This window comes from Lemur catta, chromosome 1, assembly GCF_020740605.2.
Source record: "Lemur catta isolate mLemCat1 chromosome 1, mLemCat1.pri, whole genome shotgun sequence".
In the NCBI taxonomy this organism is placed as follows: domain Eukaryota; kingdom Metazoa; phylum Chordata; class Mammalia; order Primates; family Lemuridae; genus Lemur; species Lemur catta.
The window spans coordinates 26,189,408-26,211,390 of NC_059128.1; the positions used below are offsets into that span (position 1 = coordinate 26,189,408).

The 21,983-nt window shown below is 49.5% G+C and overlaps 1 protein-coding gene across 1 annotated transcript in view; it reads left to right on the forward strand.

Moving 5' to 3' along the window:
• Positions 1-21,983, forward strand: part of MIDEAS (mitotic deacetylase associated SANT domain protein) — a 61,577-nt gene that overhangs the window by 1,783 nt on the left and 37,811 nt on the right. The window lies entirely within an intron of this gene.

A 21,983-nucleotide genomic window follows, 5' to 3' on the forward strand; every position in this document is an offset into this window, starting at 1 on the left:
TGTCTGGGTGGGGAGGAGGCAGAGGAGTGACTCAGGCACAGTTTCTCCAGAGGGGCTCCCGGGCCCATTTCCTGAGCACGGCCTGTGGCACAGGTCAGGGCAGGGGTCTTTACATCTTCTGAGATGCTGCCCTACAGGAAGGGAGCCAAGCCTGCAAGTATGGAAAGAAGGCAGACTGTTTCTCCTGGAGGGCCTCAGAGGGGGCTAACTTTTATAGAGGGATTTGAAACACAGTAAAAAAGCATTTCCTGGATCTGTGCGTGGCCATTCTTCGTATGCCCCAAATCTCCACCCTCTCCCTGTCCTAGGCAGAAGACTCTCGTGGGGCAGCACTCAGCCCTGCTAGGTTGCTGTGTGACCTAGTGGCACCACCTCACTGCAGTGCATGGGCACCTATGACCCTGGCACACTGGAGCTCCTCCATGCCTGGCCTTCTATCCAGCCAAGTGTCTGAGCTTGCCTGGAGGGAAATGCTGTTTTGCAGTCTTGTGCCAGCTGTATGTCATGGGCACAGTGGCCATTTGTCAAACCAAAACATTAGGGCACAATCCCTGGCAGGTACCTGTGTGCTTCCAGAAACTCGAGGACAAACATGTAAAATCAGGACAGTTCTGGAAAGTCTGAGATGTATGGTCACAGTTGCCACAGGGGAATGAGGTTTAGAGCAAAAGCACCACCATGGGAGAAGTCACCACAGGTTGCGCAACCCCCTGCTTTAGGAACATTTGGGTTTTTATTGAACTTAACTGTCAAGGTCCTGGTTAGCTTCATCACCTGGCTGGGACTGCTTTACTGAGGGCCTACTAGTATACACAGCGGTACTCTTGAAGGATAGGAGGGGGGAACATTCCCTTCCGACCCTGAAAGACAGCTTTGAGTTTGCAATCCATTGAGTTCAGGTGGAAGCTACAGAGACCAAAAGTGTCCGAAAGCCCTTCAGGACTGTGGCTGGGAGCGTGGAGGGGAGCGGCCCCTTGCAAAGGCTGGAGAAAGAAGGAAGCCGGGCTCCCTGGAGTTGTAGAGCCACCTGGAGCAGACGCAGGCCCCCATCTGCAGTTCCACCTGGCTGATTTTGATGCACAACTCAGGCCCTTTCCCTGGCTTGCTAGCTTTGCCTCTGCATTCGCAGAGCTTGCCCTGCAGTTGTACACAGCCCACGTTGAGCCAGAAACTTAATCCTAACTTCCTCTCCCATCTTACCTAAATGCTGATTTATGGCTTGAAGCTGCTGCCCAGTTTATAGCCCCTGAGCTGCCCTGCCTGCTGCCTCGTCATGCACAATTAGTTACAACATTGAAAAACCTCTGATTCAAAACTTGACAGGGATTTTAAAAACAATTTTATTATTCTAAGAGGAAAATACGTTGGAGGTGATGAGGGAGCTCAGCTACTCTGGCAGAAACCCCCAAGGTGCTACTGAGAGAGGCAGATGGAGTCGTAGAATGGAGGCCTTTTACGCTATCCAGGCCTGATATTTACATTTCTACTCATCTGCCTCTTCTGGCCAGTCTCAGCCTCTAAACCACAGCCCAGAGTTTTGACATCACAGCTCACCTCCAAAAAAGGAGTCAGAACACCCCCAGCTAAAGAGGGCATCCCAGGCTCTTAAGAAAGCCCTGCAGGTTTCCAGATGCTGTGGCTGCAGTTCTGTCCTGCAGATTTGTTTCCTTTTTAAAAATATGCCTCCCTTCATTTCTTGTTCTCACTGAAGCATCTCTTTGTGAGACCCTTAAACCTTTTTTTCTCATGTACATGACACAGGGTAAATGCTTTATGACTTTCTGTCGCAAGTGCCACTTGAAACACACACGGGGCTTTGAATAAGCTTCGGATAAAGGGCTGCTCTGTAATCTCACTTAAAATGCCTGTTTGCAAGGGTCACCCTCCTGCTCAGCAGCCTTCAATGGCTCCCCACTGTCTGCATGGTAAGGATCAAACTTCTAGGCTGGCCAGCCAGGGCTTTCCTCACAGGGGTCTGGCCTCTGCTGCTTTCCAGCTCTAACCTTCGGCTCTGACCCAGTGACCCACGCTGTGTGTTTGTCCAAACCACTGGTGGCAAGCATCCCTACCTCCCATGCTGCCCCAGAGGCCTGGAGTGCCTCCTGCTTCCTCTCTTCCACTGGGCTCAGTCCTCCTCCTCTTCCAGCCCTGTTTGTGTTCCCCACCTCAAGAATTTCCCCTGTCCCACCCTGTGGGCTTTCCCAGGGGACTCCAGTGACATCCATGCAGGCCCTGTGCTGAGGAAAACCTAGAATCCTGGTCTAAGGATTTTCAGCTTCTCCTTTGGACCACAGTTCCAATCACACCCTTTGTTCAGCTCCTTAAATGTGCCTTTGGGTGGATAAATATTATCACTTTTTGACTAAACTGGAGGCCCCTGTTTTATATATCTTTATATCCCCAGGCAAGTCTAAGTAAATGTTTGGTGATGATGATGATGGTGGTGATACAAAGGCCAGTAGCCATCAGATTTTGTCTGCGTGTGTACAAGTGCACACACCTAAGCTGGGCACCAAGGACCGTGGTTCCTGGACTTAATTCTGAACATTCACCCAAGACTGTTAGCCTCTCCCTGGCTTCTCCTGGCTTTGCACCTCATTGTTTTGCCCCGTGTCCAGCACCTCTTTCCCTCGAGTGTCAGACAGTATCTGTCTGTCTGAGCGGCTTCGGCACTGGCTCCTCCTTATCTGGATTGGGGCCAGGTCAGCCTGCCCCACGGTGCTTATGCCTCAGCCCTGGTTCTGAGAGGAGATGGTTTGGTACCTCGGTCGGCCTGGCCTTCTGCAGGGAGCATCTGATAGCAGGATGTAGGACCAGCTTTCAGGCAAGACTTGTGAGGATGGCACAGAGATACTTCTTGCTGGCTGCAGGCTTGTGTTGCCCAAACAGGTGTTGGACCCATAAAACTAGGCTAAACTATAAAACTGAGTTTTGGGGAGACCCTGGCTGAACCCTAGCATTGGGCTTGATGAGGAAGATTCTGTTGCCTGCACCCAGTTCTCATGCTGTCAATCACAACCTTGCCTTATCAGCTAGATTCTTTCTTTTTTAGTTTCCTTGTTTTTTTTGGGGGGGGTGATTGAGATAGAGTGTCATTTGGTGTCCCTGGGTAGAGTGCAGTGATGTCATTGTAGCTCACCGCAAGCTCCAATCCCTGGGCTGTGAGCGATCCTTCTGCCTCAGCCTCCCGGGTAGCTGGGACTACAGGTGCAAGCCACAAGGCCCGGCTGAGTTTTGTTGTTTTGTGTATTCTTTATTATTTCTGTTTTTTTCTTTTTTTTTTTTTAATTTGGTAGAGACGGGGGTCTCACTGTGCTCAGGCTGGTGTTGAACCCCTGAGCTCTAGCTGTCTTCCCGCCTCCGCCTCCCAGAGAGCTAGAATTATAGGCGTGAGCCACTGCGCCTGGCCTATTCTTTCTTTTTTAACTGAGATATGATTCATGTACCATAAAACATACCCTATAAGCTAGATTCTTTAAAAATTTTGTTTTATTTAAAAATAGAATCTGGTAGATTCTCCCCTTGCCCCAGTTTTCTGTTTTCTATTGGAAAAGGTAATACCTACACATAGCTCAAAATGCAAAAGATATGTTCTACAGTGCAAAGTCTCAAAAATAATTTCAACATACACAAAAGAGATTACTATATCTATATATGTAATAGAATTAGAAAAATAAATATCTATTTTAGCCATGAGGGAAGGAAGACCTTCTTAAGAAAGATACAAAACCCACAAGTCATAAGAAACTATTGATAAATTTGATTACATAAAACTTTGAAAAAATGAATTTTTCATCCTCTAATGTTCTTCATCTCCTCAGGCCTCCAGTGTCCCTCTCTTAGGCAACTACAATTTGTCCTTTTTCAGCTTCCCTTCCAGATGTCTAAGCAGATTAGAGGAAATATGAATATATACACAAATGGTGGTACACTATACACAGGGTTCTGGGTCCTGCATTTTTCACTGAATATATCCTAGAGATTATTTTATATTAATACACATGAGGTTGCCTCATTAGAGATTGTTTTATATCAACACATGTAAACCTGCCTCATTTTTTCCCAATGGCTAAATTGTATTCCACTATATGAAAATGCCATAATTTATTTAACTAGTTTCCTGCTGAACAGCATTTGGGTTGTTTCTACTCTTTTGCTACTATACATAATGTTGCAGTTAATATATTTAATTCACTTCTAATTCTGATAAACATAAAAGGGTGAAACTAAGATTTACATAGAAAACTATTTCTGAAAAGTTATGCATAAGCTGAATTTAATAAATCAGTATTTTCTAGAATCTGCTGTTTTACAAAATAATCAACTCTTAGAACTTGATAGGCTCTTAGGGACTATTCCCATGCAGCTCCCATTTTGTAGTAACTACAGTAACAGCATCTCCAGTAACCTTTTGGTTAAGGGTTTAAAGCTAGGAAGGAAACCTGTGCTGTCATTTTAACTAAGGCTCAAAGAAGACAAGTTACTTCTCTAAGGTCACACAGCTGTTGAATAGAAGAGTCAGGGCACAAACCCCACATTCCATTTCCGTTCGCCAGCCTGCACTGATAATCTTAGTCGTCACAATCATCAGTTCCAGCACGTCTGTTTATAAACCAAGCATTCCACCTCTTCAGTTTCCTTAAGGTAGTAATCAAAGATTTAAAAAGAGGAAACTAAAAAAAAAAAAAAAACAAAAAGTAAAAACAAACCTGGGGTGGAGGGAAGGCCTTTAAGAAGAGAGTGGGATGTGTGTTTAATAGAGTTCTTGCCATGCATTATCTCGTTGCAGTCTTAATTGATCTTAATTGCTGTCCACCTATTGAGTTCCCAAAGCCTTCTAACCAGACTCAGTTGGCCAACAAGATTACTTAGGGTTTTCTAAGTGCTGGAACATAGGTTGGGCAACACCAAGAAGAAACAGGGAAGTCCCGGTTCCCAAGAGACTCGCAGAAGGAAGCCCAGGAACACAGACACCCCTTGAACAGACAGTTAATGTAGGGCCAGCTGTGCTCACCTGCACGTAAAGAACAGCTGCAGTGCTCCCTGCACTGTGTGTGGCACACTGAGGGGTGCAGAGCAGAGCCCCACATCCTCCTTCCTCCCAGGAGGCTTGAAGCCCAGCTTCTAAGACAGGTCATACCCAGAGGGAAGAACTGACTGAGGGGGGATCTGTCATTGGGACATGAAATTAGGTGGAGTTGCATTTTCTGGAGGTCAAGTTCTAAAGTCAGTGTGTGGCCGGGCGCGGTGGCTCACGCCTGTAATCTTAGCACTCTGGGAGGCCAAGGTGGGCGGATTGCTTGAGGTCAGGAGTTCGAGACCAACCTGAGCAAGAGTGAGACCTTGTCTCTACTAAAAATAGAAAGAAATGATTTGGACAGCTAAAAAAAAAAAAATCTATATAGAAAAAAAAAATTAGCCGGGCATGGTAGCTCATGCCTGTGGTCCCAGCTGCTTGGGAGGCTGGGGCAGAAGGATCGCTTGAGCCCAGGAGTTTGAGGTTGCTGTGAGCTGGGCTGATGCCACGGCACTCTTGCCTGGGCAACAGAGCGAGACTCTGTCTCAAAGAAAAAAAAAAATGAAGTCAGTGTGTAAGGTAGAAAATAAGAATAGAATCAAGATTCACCTTGAAAGTCCTTTAGGAGGGCACTGGGTAGGCAACAGACACCCTGGCTCTTGATACTTAAATTCATCTTATCCTGTTTCTCCAGTTCTGGAAGAAGTTGCACTTTCTAAGGTTGAGCACCAGATGAAGCAGATACCTGTGTTTAAATACTCGGCCTCACTCAGCGTACGGAGGTGTTTATACTGTGATATCCATGAGGCAGCAGGCACCAGGCTCACCCCTGAGTACAGCAGCAGGTTCACGTGTTTATATCTCCTTGTCCTGTTCTGTTCTTTTTTTATTTTCCTTCCCTCCCTCCTTTCTTTTGTTTCCTCTTTTCCACTAAGCTTGACCATTTGAATTTGCATAAGCTAAATGAACCTGCTAAGAGATTGCATTGTCCCATGCATGAGAAGGTCATAGGTGCTGTACGTTAACCATATAAGATTAAGCTAGAAAGGTCTTAGGCTAGTGAGCAGCTGTGCTGGAGAGGAGAGCCATGGAGTAGGTTTTAAACTGCAGTTCTGTCACCCAGGATTGCAGACGAAAGACTTATGCTTGGGTTGACCAGGCCTTGGTGTGGGGCTGGGAGAGGGCAGTGTCCATGTGTACCAGACACTTTGCTCTAAGGCCCTGGCCCTCTCTGTCCCCTCCCCTCCTCTCCCCTCCCCAGCCTCCCTATTGCAGGCCATTTTGAGAGGCCTGCATGGAATCAACCAGTGTGACTCTGTGTCTGCTTCCTCTGTGGACGCCCGACAGCATGCTCTCTGGGACAACTTGGAAGCCAACTCCCTGAGCCCCACTTCCACTCACACTAGAGGGGGTAGAAAGGCTCAGGACTTCTTTCACCTTCTCTCCCAGGAGGCTGTGCTGACCTACCCAGGTGGCATTTAGGATCTGACTTCCTCAGTTATGGAGCAAATGAAAAGTGGCCTTAGCCACAGCAGTAGCCACCTTGCCCATCGTGGTTTACAACGTGCTTTCGCTCACGTTCTTCATTCTTTCACTCTCGCCATTCATGCTATATACATTTATCGAGCCCCTACTGTGTACTTGGCTCTGTGCTTGGTACTGAGGATACAAAGATAGGGAAGGTCCAGACTCCCCTTTCCAGGCGCTCCTGGTCTGTGAGGGAGACAGACATGCACAAAAGCCAAGAGCAGTTAAGTGCCACCCATGTCAGTGTGAAAGTGTTCAGGGTGTCCTGGGCTCAGAGGAGGGGACTGGTGACTTCTGCCAGGGCCAGGGGACAGAGAAATGTCAAGAAAGGTCTAGGACCGCCCCAGTGCCTTGCACGGTACCTGTGCTTGGTGAGTGCTGTGGAGCTAATGAGAGAGAGGCTTCCTGGAGAAGCTGTTAGAGCCGAGGCCTCAGAGACGAGTAGGCGTCCACCGGGTGGCAAAGGGAGTCGGGGCGTTCTAGGCACAGGGAGCAGCCCAGGTCAGGCCTGGAGGCTGGATGCTACACATTCTACTCTGGGGACTGCAAGTGGTGGGGCACGATGGAGCACTGGTGGGGGGTGCGGGAGGGGGCAGGCAGGGGCCAGGTCAGCTGTGTGTGTCAGCTAGGAGGTTTGGACCTTATCCAGAGGCAGTGGAGAGCTACTGAGGACTAGACGGAGTGTGTGTGTGTGTGTGTGTGTGTGTGTGTGTGTGTGTATGAGAGAGAGAGAGAGAGAGAGGATCAGAATTTTTTTTTTTTCTTTGAGATAGAGTCTCACTCTGTTGTCCAGGCTGGAGTGCAGTAGCACTAATGTGGCTCACTGCAACCTTCACCTCCTGGGCTCGAGTGATCCTTCTGCTTCAGCCTCCCGAGTACCACCACATTTGGCTAATTTTTGTTATTATTAGTTTTTTTGTAGAGACAGGGTCTTGCTATGTTGCCCAGACTGGTCTCAAATTCCTGGGCTCATGTGATCCTCCCACCTCGGCTTCCCAAAGTGCTGGGATTGCAGGGGTGACCCACAGCACCCAGCCACATTTTCTTTTTGGAAGATCATTCAGCTGCAGTGTGGAGATTGAGTGGAGATGGGGGAGGGTGGGCAGCAAAGAGACCAGGTCTTGCAGCTGATGGGACAAGAGGGAGGAGTCTGAGCCAGAGCGATTGCTTTTAGAAGGAGGGAGGAGCGGAGAAGCTGGGTTAGGAAGGTGTCAAGGAAGCTGGGTTGACAGGCCTTAAGGATGAACCCGAATGTACAGTGCAATGAAGAAGTCGAAGGTGTTGCCCAGATTTCATCCTGAGCCATAGGAGAAGGAGCAGATTTTAGAGGAAAGATGAGTCTAATTTCGACATGTTGAGTTGCAGGTGCCCGTGGGACAGCTGAAAGAGATGTCCAGTGGGCAGTTGGACGTACAGGTCTTGCAGGAGATCCCCAGGAGATGGCATGGGGGTGCTGGCCCCCGTGCTCCCTATAACCTCCATGAATCCTAACCTAACTACCCCAAATAAGCATCATCTAAGTAAAAACGATTGCTTAGTCTGCAGCTTTCAGACAAGTTCCAGACAAACTTGATGACTTCCCTTTAGCCCCCCTGTGTGTTAGACATTCTGGAATAGACATTTGGGGACCACCAGCATAGAAAGCAGTTGGACCTCAGGGAGCTAATGACATCATCCAGGGAGAGCGTACAGGAGGAGGTGAGGGGATCACCATTTAAGGGGTGCAGTTAAGGGGAATTTGCAGCAGAGCCTGAGAAGGAACCAACGGTGAGGAAGGAAGAAAACCAGGAAAGTGTGCTGTCATGAAGGCCAGAGGAGGAGGGAGCTTTGTGTTTTATGAAAACAGGGCCCATGATTGTGTGCACCTAGTGCAGCACGTGGCACATAGGCATTTTTTAAATTGAGTTGAAATCGATCAACTGTTGATCAGGGGGAAGTCAAGAAAGAGGGCACTGAAAAGACTTATTGATTTAGGAATTAGGAGGTTATTGGAGCTTTGCCAGAGGGGCTTCTCATTTGATGTAACCTCCCTGTGAAATAGGTGGTACAGGTGTCACCTGCCCCAGGTTGAAGTGGCATGTGCATGTCCTAGACTCCCAATCTACCCTTCCCTGAGCTGCTGAGGAAATAGGGAGGAGCTCAAGGGCACAGCGATGCCTTTAATTTCTGGTATTAATGTTCCACACTGGGGCATCTGGTCAGGTCCAGGGCCAGGGCAGGTGGTTATATTCAGCATTTCTGGCATTTGCCTGTGTTTGTTATTATTGTAGGTGGCTGTGCTCTTCTGGGATGGTGTGGGTATTTTAATTAGAATCTTTTCACAGAGGAGAACAATGTTGTCTCGGGGGCCAAAGGAGACTATGTGCAGGTGGAAGGAGATGATAGGGTAGTCTAGGTCTTAGGTCTGCAAACAACAAAAGCTGACTCTGGCTGAATTGAGGAGAAAAGAAATTTATTGGAAGGATATCTGATGGCTCACTAAATGTCCAGGAAGGCTGGAGAATGAGGCTCAGAAATCAATCAGGACTTAAGGGAAGTTGGGTGGCCAGAACCAGTGCCAAGCTCACAGTGCTGCTAGCCTGGCATCACTGCCACCAGCAGACCTGGGTGTTGTCACCTCCCCCAGAATGAGTTCTGAATTCTCCCTGCTCTGTGCCACTCACTCACTCCATAGGCAAAGCCCAGGCCGAGCATGCAGTTGGCCCAGCCTAGTCACGTGCACATGTCCTTGCTGTTGGGGGTCCAGAAGAGCAAGGCAGTGGAGGCTGCAGCTTCCCCAGTGGCAGGTGGAACTCTGCCTCCCGTCAGGACTCACAGTGCCAGGTGCCTGAAACCAGGGCAGGGGTGCCCGTGGCCAGTGGACAAGTGTCCAAGCTCCCCCATAGAACCTGGAGCCCACGAGCCCGTTGCAGCCCTCAGACTGGCATGCTTGGGCAGTGCTGGATGTGGGAAGAGGAGACAGGGCACCCCCTGCCCCTTAGGCCACTGAAAACATCCACGTCTTGATCTTAATCTTTTTGGACATCTTTCCAAATCCTTAGCCTTCAGCCAAGCTTTAGGAATGTTATATGCTCAGGAGATCTGAGCATTTCATTCGCAGTTGGAATTCTCCTCTGGAATCTGAACTATTCCAGTGGAAAAGGGAGGTCATCCCAGCATCTGGATACTCCCTGCACATTTGGTTCCACTTGGAAAACTTCAGTGCTTCCTGGTGAGGACAGAGGCCAAGGCTTGCCTCTCTCTGACTAGCAGGCAGTCACAGCTTAAATTCTGTTTCCCCCCAGGGGTGGGTGAGACTCACAGGGCCACAGAGTGTTTGGGAGCTACTACCTTGCTTTTCAGACTGGAAGTTAGAGTTCCGGCGTCAGGCTTGGTTTGTGGAACAGTTGAGGTCCCTGGTGCCCAGGCTTCCCAGGCGACCTCTCCAGTTCTGAAGATGTCAACCTAGTTGAGATGTTCTACCCAGTCTCCTGCCTGGGAGAGCTAAAGTTGCTAGGGCTTTGTTTGCCCGCAGCTGTCAGTATCACCTGTCATATCCTGCCCAGTTTCCTCATCCAAAAAAATGAGGGGGTGTCGGACAGGGTGAGCTCCAGCTTCCTTCTTGCTCTCACATCTCCTCTGGTTATAACTCTTTGAAGCAAGGGCACCTTGGCTGAAATCTTGGTCATTCAGTTCCAACAACTTTAGACAAAGGAATTAATTTCCTTAAAAAAGAAAAAGAAAAATGCAGTTGTGAACTTACTGGCTCTTTGCTGCCAGCGTTCCAGGAGTTTTCCCCAGTACCTCAAAGCAGGAAGCCGCTGCCCCCATGAAGCTGGGTGTGTCATGGGCTGGGTTTCTGCAGCCCTGGCCTGGAAGCCATTCCTGATCCTGAGGCTTGGTGACCAATGTGGGGTCAGGATGGCCCCTGAAGGGAGGAAGCAGGGGCGTTCCTGGTTCCTGGCCACAGCTGGCTGTGGCCTAATTTACACTGAACTTGCCCATTTTTGTCCAGATGAAATGAAATTGTGTTAAAAGCAGCGTTAAAGCGGAAAAGAAGTCTTAAAGGACCTGCATCAATTATTTTACTAAAACACAGCTTTAGTCATGTCACCCCACTTAACAACTTTTGAGAGCTGCCCAAGTCCTGCCATCCCATAGTCCTCCTAATGGCACACAGGCTCTCGTTTGAGCCCCAGCCTACCTTTTTGGCCTTCTCCTGCCATGCGCCCTCCCTAGCACGTTCAGCCGGCTCCTCGGGTGCACTGCACACCTCGTGGCCTTTGCTTACTGTTGTCCCCTGCACCTGGAATGCCCTCCCTGCCCTTTTCCTCCTGGCAGACACCCACAGGGCCAGCCAGAAGGCACCTTGCTTCCGTGCTGCCTTCCTGAGCCACCACCTTGGCATGTCTGCGCTGGAACTTCCCCAGTGCAGGACGCGGGAGTCAGCTGCAGGTGTGCCTGGCTCCTGGCTGGCCCAGCACTGTGCCTGGCACACAGTAGGTGTCCCATGACAGGAACTGGAGGGCAGCCCACGGGATGTGAGGGAGTGGTGGGCAGGCCCAGGACCTGTCCTGGTCAGGTGAATGTGTGTGCTGGGTGAGCTGGTTGTCTGCACGACAGCCCCAGGTCTCCCTTAGCACCTGCTGGTGGAGCTGCCACCTTGGTGACTCTGCTGTTTTTCTGAGTCTGCCAACAAGCCCCTGGTAAGGAGGGGAGGGGATTTGGAGACACAAAAGCCAGCACTTGGGCCCTACTCACCCTGAGAGGCATCTGTGGTGAGGCGCTGGTTTAAAGGCAGCAGAGACTTCGCTTCCCACCAGCCCCAACCCTTGAAGAAGAATAAATACCAGCTGCCCCGAGAGGTCCCCTTAGTTTTCATGCCCAGCACTGTCTGCTGGCTTTGCACAGAGGAGGAACTAGGGAAAACGAGTCAGCAGACCATGAGAGGAGAGAGTGGGGCTCTTTAAAATGAAAGCGCCCTTCAGTGAGGTCATGAGGCAGTCAGGACGGGCTGTGGCTCTTTCTGCCAGAGGGCAAGAGGAACAGGCCCCCCTGACAGTGATTGCAGGCGGCGGTGGGAGCCCCCAAACAGAGACTTGGAGTCTCAGTTTGTCTGTAAAATGGAAGGCTTAGACTCCATGGGGTCCTTGTCTGCTGGAAAATTCTGGGAGCCTGTGAATGGAGCCTGGCAGGTGGTATCTCCCTGGTGCCTCACAGTGGGAGCTGGCCATGTCGCTCAGAGGCTTCCTACTGTTGAATAGTTATCCCGGGTCTGTGTGCCACTCAGGGAGCACCCTGGAATAGCATCGTTCTCGCCATGGCAGATAAGTTGGACTTTCTTTCTTTAAAGACTTTATCTTTCTTAAAGTTGAGCCACTCTTAAGGCTGAGCCCACATGTACGTGGGCCTGTTAGACCACTGGTGAGCACGTGACTTACATTGTTGGCAAAGTATGTTTCCAGAACCTAAAAGCACATGGTGTTTCCAAATCTCCTTCAGGAACCCATCAGTCTTTGTTCCTGGCTCAGGGGGAGCTTGGTGGCAGGTGGAGTGGGTTTGATATCCAGGGAGGTGTGAGCTCATTTGGGGAGGGACAGAATGTGGGATCTGCCTTTGTTTCTGCCTCTGTGGGGCCCACTCTCCCCTTCCTGTCCATCCCAGCCCTCTGCCTTCCTGCCCACACCTCTCTGTCCTCTTTCCTCACCCCTCCACAGTAAATCAACTCTGCTCCCTTCAACATCCGTCAGTCACAGGGTGTGTGCTCCAGATGCCGACCCACTGGGAAGGTGGGAAAAGTGCATATTAAGAGTAGACCTTGGCCAGGGGCGGTGGCTCACGCCTGTAATCCTAGCACTCTGGGAGGCCGAGGCGGGTGGATCACTCGAGGTCAGGAGTTCGAGACCAGCCTGAGCAAGACTGAGACCCCGTCTCTACTAAAAATAGAAAGAAATTATCTGGTCAACTAAAATATATATAGAAAAAATTAGCCGGACATAGTGGCGCATGCCTGTAGTCCCAGCTACTGGGGAGGCTGAGGCAGTAGGATTGCTTGAGCCCAGGAGTTTGAGGTTGCTGTGAGCTAGGCTGATGCCACGGCACTCACTCTAGCCCGGGCAACAAACCAAGACTCTGTCTCAAAAAAAAAAAAAAAAAAAAGAGTAGACCTTGATTGGTAGAATTGTGAGGTGTTGTCAGGATGTCAGGAAAACTGCTTTGGAAAATAGACAGTCCAGTTGCTGGGACTCACACAGAGTAATATATTTGAAAAATGCACTAGAACTTGAAGCTGTAAGAAAATGTTAATTTCCATATACCTAATGGTATTACTTTGGGGAATTTAATCTAAGGAAATAATTCTAAAAATGAAAAGAGAAGCTGGGCGTGGTGGCTCATGCCTGTAATCCCAGCTACTAGGGAGGCTAAGGCAGGAGGATCACTTGAGGCTAGGAGTTTGAGACCAGCCTGAGCAACATAGCAAGACTCTCATCTCTATAGAAAAAAATAAGTAAATAGGATAAAAAGGGAAAGAGCTATAAGCACAAAGATATTTATAGCAATATTGCTTAAAATAGCAAAAAAAACTGTAAACAGCTTCAGTGTTCCACGTGGCTATGAAATTCATGACACTGAAATTCAGAAGTGGGATATTGTGCCACTGTTATATTACTATGGAGATGACGTTAATTCATGGGAAAATGTTGATGAATTTTGGTGAAAAATGTAAAACAGAATTGCATACACGCTTGATAAATGCATAAAAACTGATTACATTGGCCATAGTATAAATTGCATAATGTAAATACTGGACTTAGGTAAAGAGGTTATGGATGGAGTATTTGTGTGTTTGAAATTGCTTTAGTAATATATATAGCATCTATCCTTTTTTTTTTTTTTTTTAAAGACAAGGCCTTAACATCAAAGACTTTGGATATGGGTGGGAAGGAGGCCAGGGGGCAGGACTCCAAGCCTCCCATCTGTTACCACCAGGAAGACCAAACTGCGCTGTCTTATCAGCCACCGGCAATGCACGCGCAGAGGCTGGAAGGTTCAGATTGGCCTGAGATCGCAGACTGGCTAACCACATAACTGTGAGGTTCACAGTGTGGACTCTGCCTCCTGTGCTGGTGCAGCAACCTGCCAGTGGCTCGGGGCCCCAGAAGATTGTTCACACCTGGGTTTCCAGGGAACCAGCCTGGTGGGCAGTGTGGCCCTTGAGGCTTTGAGCCACCCACTGGCTGCCTGGTCCTGCAGGCCCCTGCTACAGGTCGAGGGAGCTGAGTGTCTCTTCTTTAGTTCCAACAGTCAGCAGGGAGGGTGTGCTTTGCAAACTGACCTCCTGCAGCCTTTTCTAACCCAGGTGGGGCCCTAGTGAGGTTGATTCTTGGGTGCTTGCACTGTTGCACACATTTAGCAAAGTGTTGAATTTAGAGCTGCTCTGTAGTGCTAGCCACATCTATCCAGTCCACCTCTGGCCTGGCAAGCAGGGTGCCCTGACCCCACATCTTGCTGTGAGCTCTACTGGGACTCACAACTGCAGGTGTGGCCCTGTGGCTGAGCAGCCGACCCTCTTCTGACCACCTTCTCGTATCTCTGGCATCTCAGAACCTCCGGAGGCCCACTGAATGGCCTTCTCACTCCCACTCCCCTTGTGGGGAGCCTTTCTTCTTGACACGGGGAAGGTCTGTTTGGAGGGCCCATGATCATCACTTCACTGTGACCAGCTGAGGGATGTGACCAGGGCAGGAAATGGAGACTCCTTGGTGTCGTTTGGAGTCCTGAGCTGGGTGGGAGCTGGAGAGCCCTGGGCATACCTTGCGGGGGCAGGTCAGAGCCTGCTAAAACAGAGAGAGGCCACTCAACAAAACACATGTGGAGGGATGTCTAGGCCCAGTGGGGGCCCTGGCAATCTCATCCATGTATCTGCTAAAACCAAATTCCAGAACTGTCAAAGATTTGGAGTTTTTGTTCTGGGATCAGACTAAAATAGGATGTTGTGGCTGGAGGTGTTCCAGGATCAAAGAGAAAAGGAAAGAGTGTGGGCTCAGGGCTGGCCCAGATGCTCATCAGGGTACGCAGGCCTTTTTCACATCTCCCGTGCCAAGCAGTGCTGTGCGTGTACTTGGAGGTGGGGGAGGTGGGGGTGGGGATGCTCCATGTGCTTTTCTAGAATATAGTGTTCATTCCTAGATGCCCTGGCCCCATCCCCCCAGCGCCCCCACTTCTGGTGACATCGAGCCCCGTTCTGATCATTGCTGGTGGTGTGAACAGCAACTGCCACAGAGCCTAAGTAACAAGCTGTCTTCCTGAGCCCAGGCCCCAGCAATAACTGCTCTTTCAGTTCCCTAATTTAGAGACCACGTGTGTGCCCCAGGGTTGTCAGCAGCTCAATTTTTTGAAGCTTGAAACACATTTCCATAGAAACAATGCTATAAATGGTGGTTGGGTTCCTAGGCTAGCCCACAAAGAGCCCTGGTATCACCTCAGAAGTTGCTGAAATAAGGTATTAGTAAAATTGAGAGCACAAATGCAGCATAAGAGCACGCAGGACATTGGAGGTTAAGTGGTGTGGGTTTATTTGTGTAACTTTGTTTCTTTGGTGAGAGGTGTCTTTCAAAGCCCTCCAGATAACTGGAGCTTCGGGGCTCTCCTCTGCCCACAAGTATAACCCCTCCTGTCCCAGTGTACAATTCCTCCCTCTGTCCTCTTCCAGCCAGAGGTCTGGGCCTACCTGCTCCCTGGAACCCTGGGCTGGGGCATTTTTATGACCAGGGAATCCTGTTCAGTGGCCCTTACAACAACATCATTGTCATCATCATCATTGTTATTTAAAGCATCTCGATCAATTTAACAGAATAAACATTACACCTTAACAATTTACACTGTTTAGAATTCTCGTCTGATGGCTTCTGATGTTGCTGTGGAAGATTAAACACAGTTTGTAAGTTTATCTCTACATACTTCTTTGTGCTGGTTTTGTCACTTGATTTCATCAAATGGTTTAATCAGATTGTTTCCATGTACCGATCCCTTTCATATTTCATTCTGCGACCACACCTTACCACAATCTGAACGGATTTCAGTTTTTTGGCTCTATGTACACATGCTATGAGCATCTTTTGAAAAAGCTTCTTTGTGGTGGTATTTTAGATTGTTTTCTGGGATGTAGTAATCCCCCAACCATAATTACCTAAGAGAGTCTTAAACTCTTGCAACACAATGCCAAGGCACATTCTAGAAAGGCTGAAACAGTTTATAGTAGCGCAGCAATGCATATGCAGCTGTTTCTCGATAGCCCTGCCAAGAGCAGCTTTCTTGTTTTATTTATTTACTTATTTTCACGTTGACTTGGGCTATAATGGGGCCTAATGGTGTTCTAATTTGCATGTCTTAAATTGCTGCTGAGACTGTACATTTTTCCTCTGGATGATTTACTGTTTGTGTTTCCTCATGTGTCAAACCCTGCTCATCTCCTGCGACTGCAGAGCCTACATTTATCTCCTTGAACCACTTTCCTGTCGGGAATCCTGAAGTCCTCTCTTCCTCACTGGCTCCCTCCCTAGGAGGGAGGGGCTCTGCCCTGCCCTAGACCTTGGGTAACCCCTCTCCACACCTGCCTGGCTCACCGCCTCTGCCACTCTGGCCTGGCCCTCTGACTGCCTGGGACTAACACTGGGGGTGGGAGGGAGTGAGGGGGATCAGTACTGGGGGCCCTTGTGATGGAGGCCCAGGGGCGGGGGCGGGGCGGGGGGGAGATGCCAGGCAGGTTTATAAAGTGACCTCATTGGAGGGAGGCTGCCCAGGGAGATTCTGGAAGGAGCCACTGGCTGTTGGAGCTGGAGAGGGCACTGGAGTTCATCTGGTCTAGGGTCATGCACTCAGAGGTCGGCAGGAAGCGGAGGGAATGCAATGACAGAGGCTGGCACAAGTGTGATGATAAATGACAGTGACCCATGGCCTGGGATCTGTGGACAATTGGAATGTAAGTCCCATCTCAGTGCCACTCCCAGGCTGCGATGCTCAGCTCCACCTCCAAGAAGGAGGGCTCAGTGTGGCCACTGTTCCGATTTTTTTTTTTCATGACAAACCAGAAATCCTGATTTTTAGTTTAAATTTCCTGATTTCAAAAAATATTGGCAATAAATTCAATTAAAAGAAAATATAATATATGGGTCAAATAAAATACATCTGTGAGGGAGTATGGCTTGTGAGGCCCCAGTCTGTGACCCACTATTTTATTCAACTTCTTTATTGGGGAAACATAGGCGCAGAGAGGTATCTTCATGTAGCAGAGAGAAGGAGTCAGAGTCTAGGGGTCAAATTCCATCTGTGTGACCTTCAGAGAGCTGTTGAACCTTCTTGAACCTCAGCTTCCTTATCTATAAAATGGGGATAATGGCTTCCTCCCAGGGTGCTGGGTGGATCCAGTGGGCTTGCATCATGTCAAGCATTTAGCACATGCTCAAATAAATGTGTTCCATAGGTCCTGTGTAGGGTCGTCCAGAAAATTAGAGGAAGAACTAGGCTTAGAACTTTGCTGTCATGACGCCCAGTCCAGAGCGTGTTCCAGATCACATTGGACTGCTTTTGTGGCAGTTTCCAGAGGTGTCTGGACACAGGGATCATTCTGATCCCGGAGAAACTGTAGGTCACTTTAGGAGAGCTTGACTGCCCAACAGCTACTGAGCTCAAAAAATAGAGCCTCACAGCTCTGTGGACTTTCACGGCAGGCCCCAGAATCCAGGAGACGGAGCCTCAGTAGTTAATAACAATAATACCATACACCATTGAACCTAGGAGGCCATTCATTATAAGGTGCACCATTATTTTATGTATAGCTAAGAAAGAGAAAATGCTGCTAATTAAGCCATACATGCTGTCAGTTGTAAGATGCATCACAGTAGCTGGGGGATGGTGCCCCAGCCTTGTAAAACAGATTTGGGAGGGTTCCAACAGTATGTACTCCAGAGGCCTTCCTCTGCTTGGAGGAGTCAAGGAAGGCTTCCTGGAAGAGCTGCCATAAAGCTCAAGTCTGGTGGGAGACCCGGGTGTAGGCTTATGTGGGGATCAAAGTGGAGGGAGGAGGAGCATGTATGAAGATATGAGGGTGAGAAAGCAGATGTCTTGGGGAACTTCAGGTTGTTTGGCTGTGTGGCTGTGTGGGCTGGGGCTGGGAAGTGGGGCAGAGCTGGATCATGTGGGAAAGTTGCCTAACAGTCTAGCTGACAGTCTCAGTTTTATGCAGTAGACCATGGGAGCTATTGAAAAGAGGTGTGATCACTCTGATGGCAGTGTGGAAGGTAAAGTGAGCAAGACTAGAAGCAAGGAGGTCAGTTAGGAGATGAGAAAAAATGATAGCCAACACTTATAACAGACGTAATGTGTGCCAGACACTGTTTTACGCTCTTACTTATTCCTTTCTGCAGGTGAGTGGTTAAGTAACTTGCTTAAGGTCATCAAACTGACGTGAGCCAAGATTTGGACTCAGGTCTCAGCCTGTGCTCTTAACCTGTACGCTTGCACGAACGTGAATGTTGGATTCTAGTCCATGATGTATCAGTATCTGTTTTCATTTAAAAATAATGCTTTAAAGCATGCCTCATCACACACATTGGGTCTCCAGGGTTCCCGTTCCTCCCGGCCCATGGCCGCAATGTGGGGAAGCCAAGCTCCAGGGAATAGCCAGTGAGCAAGTCTGTCTGGGGCTGGTTCTGCAGAGGGCATGGACTCGTGCTGCAGGGAGGCCTTTGGGAAGCGGGCAGCTCTCGATCTGTTTAGAAAGGGTGTTTCTGTCCCATGGCCCTGCTGGCCTGCCCTCTCTGGCAGCCACACCTGTTTTGTCCTTCTCCCTATACCCAGCCAGACGTCTCTCCCGGAGTGACAGCAGCAACTGGGGACATCTACAGAAGCTCCCTCTCAGGCCTGACAAAGACACTCAGAACCTGGCCCAGGCCTGCAAGGGGAGGAGCTGGGGAGGGGAGGGGTGGGCCAGGGACATGGACAGCTGTGGGCTGGTGTGGCAGGCGGGGCTCTGCCCCAGAACAGGTGAAGTCAGCGGGGGCGGAGGAGGAGGGTCCCCTGGGTTTTCAAGGGTAAAAGAGAAGACTGTGCAGAGACTTCTCAGCACATGGTGGCTTAACTTCATGAGTGGGGTGGTTCTGAGCTCCTTGCTTCCTCAGACAGGACCTGGCAAAAGGAGTGAGGAGAAGACACAGCTGTGAAAGGGTGTCCCTATTCAGGCTGGGTGGGCAGCACTGTGGGAAAATGTGGTGGAAAGGATACAAAAAACGGACTGGGAGGAGAAGCATTGCAGGGACACCCCAGATGAGATACTGAGTTGATGCTGGAAAAAGTCTCTCTGGGCAGAGAGAGGGGTCACCCTGAGGCCAATGGGGTCTTTTCAGAGAAAAAAAAAAATCTTGCCTGGAACTAGTTTCTTAAAAGGGATAAGCTAGTTTTGGGAGGAGATAGAGGATAAAACAGTAAAAATAATAACAATTGTAAGCCCTTGTATGTACACAGCATGACAGAGTTATAAAGCAGTTTTTTGCTTTTTGATCCTCCTCAACACCTACAGGGTGGTCATTCTTTCATTGTGCGTGCAACAAACACAGTGCATTTGTTATGGGCCAAAAAGAGTGAGGCTCAGAGATTAGTGACAACTTTCCTGAGATCACATGGTGGGTTTGTTTTAGTTAGGCAGGACCCAAACTCAGTCCTGCTTCTCTGTTCTCTCCACACCCTTTTCTTTCTTCTGTTGTAACTGTAGGTAATGAGGTCCTAGAGGTAGTACCTTGATTCTGCAGGGAAATGACAGTAGGGACACAAGAACATAAGGGACGTAAGGAACCCGGCATTGTGGACTTGTGATGTCCTTAACAGTATTTGTACTTGTGATTCCCCACACTTTGGAAAGGTTGGTTGTTCATTTAAGCACACGCATGTGCTGGTCTCATTGACAGAGCAGAAATGGTGGGGAAGGGACAGGAACGCAGGTATGGGGCCTGGGAAAAGGAAACTCCTCTTTTAAATAGTGATGATGGCAGCAGAACGTTAGTGGAGGCAGGTGGGTGGCGGTGAGAACCTGGCTTCCCTGGAAGGTTTTTTCCTCCCCTTCATAACAGCTTTATTGAGATATACTTCACATACCACAAAATTCACTCTTGGAAGATTTTAATGGGCTAGACACAGGTGATGACCACACAGGGCAGTGACGGACCGGTCTGAGTACAGTCCAGAGAGCTGATGCGGTCCCAGGAAGCCTCTTGAATGCCATCCTCTGCCCTCGCTGGGACCCAGAGTTTGGAATCCTATCTAAGGTGCTTTGCTTCCTGGAGTGTTTCTTTCTCATCAGACACTCTCCCTGGGAACTGGAGTTCTGAACTCCTCTTTCCTGCAGTTTTGTAAAGAAGGTTGAGGGTGGAGAAAATGGGACTCTATTGGTAAAGTCTCTGGAACACCTCCACCCCGAAAGGTCACCCTTCTTGGTTGCCCCAGAGGCTTGTAGGAGGGGCTGGGGCTTCTAAAACCAAAACTTTCACTTCACATGTCAGTGATTCTGCATCGTCATATCTGCAGCAAAAATGAGCTGCAGGGCTTTCCCGGAAGGGCTGCAGCTTTCTTTATACAGCTTCATCTGCCCGCTTTTGGGAGGTAGGCTTCTGCTGAGCAGGGGGGCTGTTTGGTCTAGTCTTGAGCCCTCATCTCCTGCACACACATGTGCCCCCTTTCCTCTCTTTGCTCCCTTCGGAGGTGACCTGAATTCGGAAGGGCTCCTGCAGGGCTACTGACTTCTCAGTTTTGGGTGCATCCTGCCACCTGGCTCTCCTCCCCGTGCTGCTTCCTGGGCCAGCCCCGCAGCCTGGTGTGGGACAGGGAGAAAGTCCTTGCCGGACAAGGCTGAGGAGTGCCCTTTGGAGTGGCTCCCACTTGTTCCCTGGAGGCTGGGCTCTGGCTGCATGGTGGCAGGCTCTTCTAGGAACGTGCTTCCCAGCTGGGTTTTCTGGTTGGTTGGGAACATCCCTGGGCCGGTCTGTCCTAGCTCTTAGGGGCTTGCTCTGGGCTGGCCCAAGGCCAGCTGCAGGGGCTGGGCCCTCAGGAGAAGTCAGGATGGCCACAGGCTTGCAGAGGAACCTGGCAGCAGTGGGCACTGGAGACCAGGTGGCTTTGCTTTTGCCTCCCTCATTTGGATGAGTTGTCAGTGGAAGAGAAGAAATCAGGCGAATGGAAAAAGCAGAGAGGCTGTACACTGAGCCCCTGCCAGGAGTCCTTTGAGTCTAGCCTCTACTTGGGGGGTCTGCATCCCTGAGCACCCCAGTCCCTCAATTGCCCACTGCCTTCTTCTGTGGGAGGAGCAGAGACGTGACAAATGATTGGCTTGCCCTGTGATCTTACGCAAGCCACTTAACCTCTCTGAAGCTCGGTGTTCTCGTCCTTAGAATGAGAGGGATAAAACTCTCTCACATGCAGCATGGTTAAGTAGGCTGCATGGAGAAACAATACTGTCTAGTGGGTGCTAAACCCGGGAGCCTGGGCTTTTCTTTGCAGAAAGTGATTTCCCTGGTTCCCCCATTCACTTTTTTTTTGAGGCAGAGTCTCACTGTGTCATCCTGTCTAGAATGCAGTGGGGTCATCATAGCTCACTGCAACCTCAAATTCTGGGGTTCACGTGATCCTTCTGCCTCAGCCTCCTGAGTAGCTGGGACTACAGTTGCACCACCATGTCAGCAAATTTTTTAAAATTTTTTGTAGAGACGCAGTGTTGCTATGTTGCTCAGGCTGGTCTCGAACTCCTGGTCTGAAGTGATCCTCCCATCTCAGCCTCCCAGAGTACTAGGATCATAGGCATAAGCCACCACGCCCAGCCTCCCCTATTCACTTTTCTACAATCACAGAATCATGGATCTTAAACTGGAAGGGATTTCAAGAGGTCATCTGGTCTAGTCCTCTGGCATAATTATCTATATTTTGCAGATAAGACTGTTTTAAGTGCTCATTAGTTTGACATATATGTCATAACATGGTGCAAATAAGCCCTTTTCCTCTTGGTGAGGTGTGACCTCCAGGTGCACACGGGTGCTCTGGCCAGCAGAGAGGTGGAAGAGGATGGGAGAGCCATGCCCCTTATGACCAAGTGTAAGTTTTGCAGGGTTTCTAGGCAGAAGGTTTGAGTGTTGCCTGTGTCATCCCTGCCCCAACCTGGCCCTGCAGGCTCAGTGGGAGAAAGTGAGGGATGCACCTGGTCTCAGGACTGGCCGTAGGGGGAAAGTGACTGCCAGAACACAGTGTATTCTTCAGTGGTCTTTCTTTCAAAGGAAACTCTCCTTCTGACCCATGTCCTTGACAAACAACAAAACACACCAGAAAAACACAGAAGGAGGAACCGGGCTCCCCACCCTGGATTTTCCCTTGGCCCTGGAGCCTCATTCAATGTGGGGGCCAGCAAGAACCTCCTGAGCTG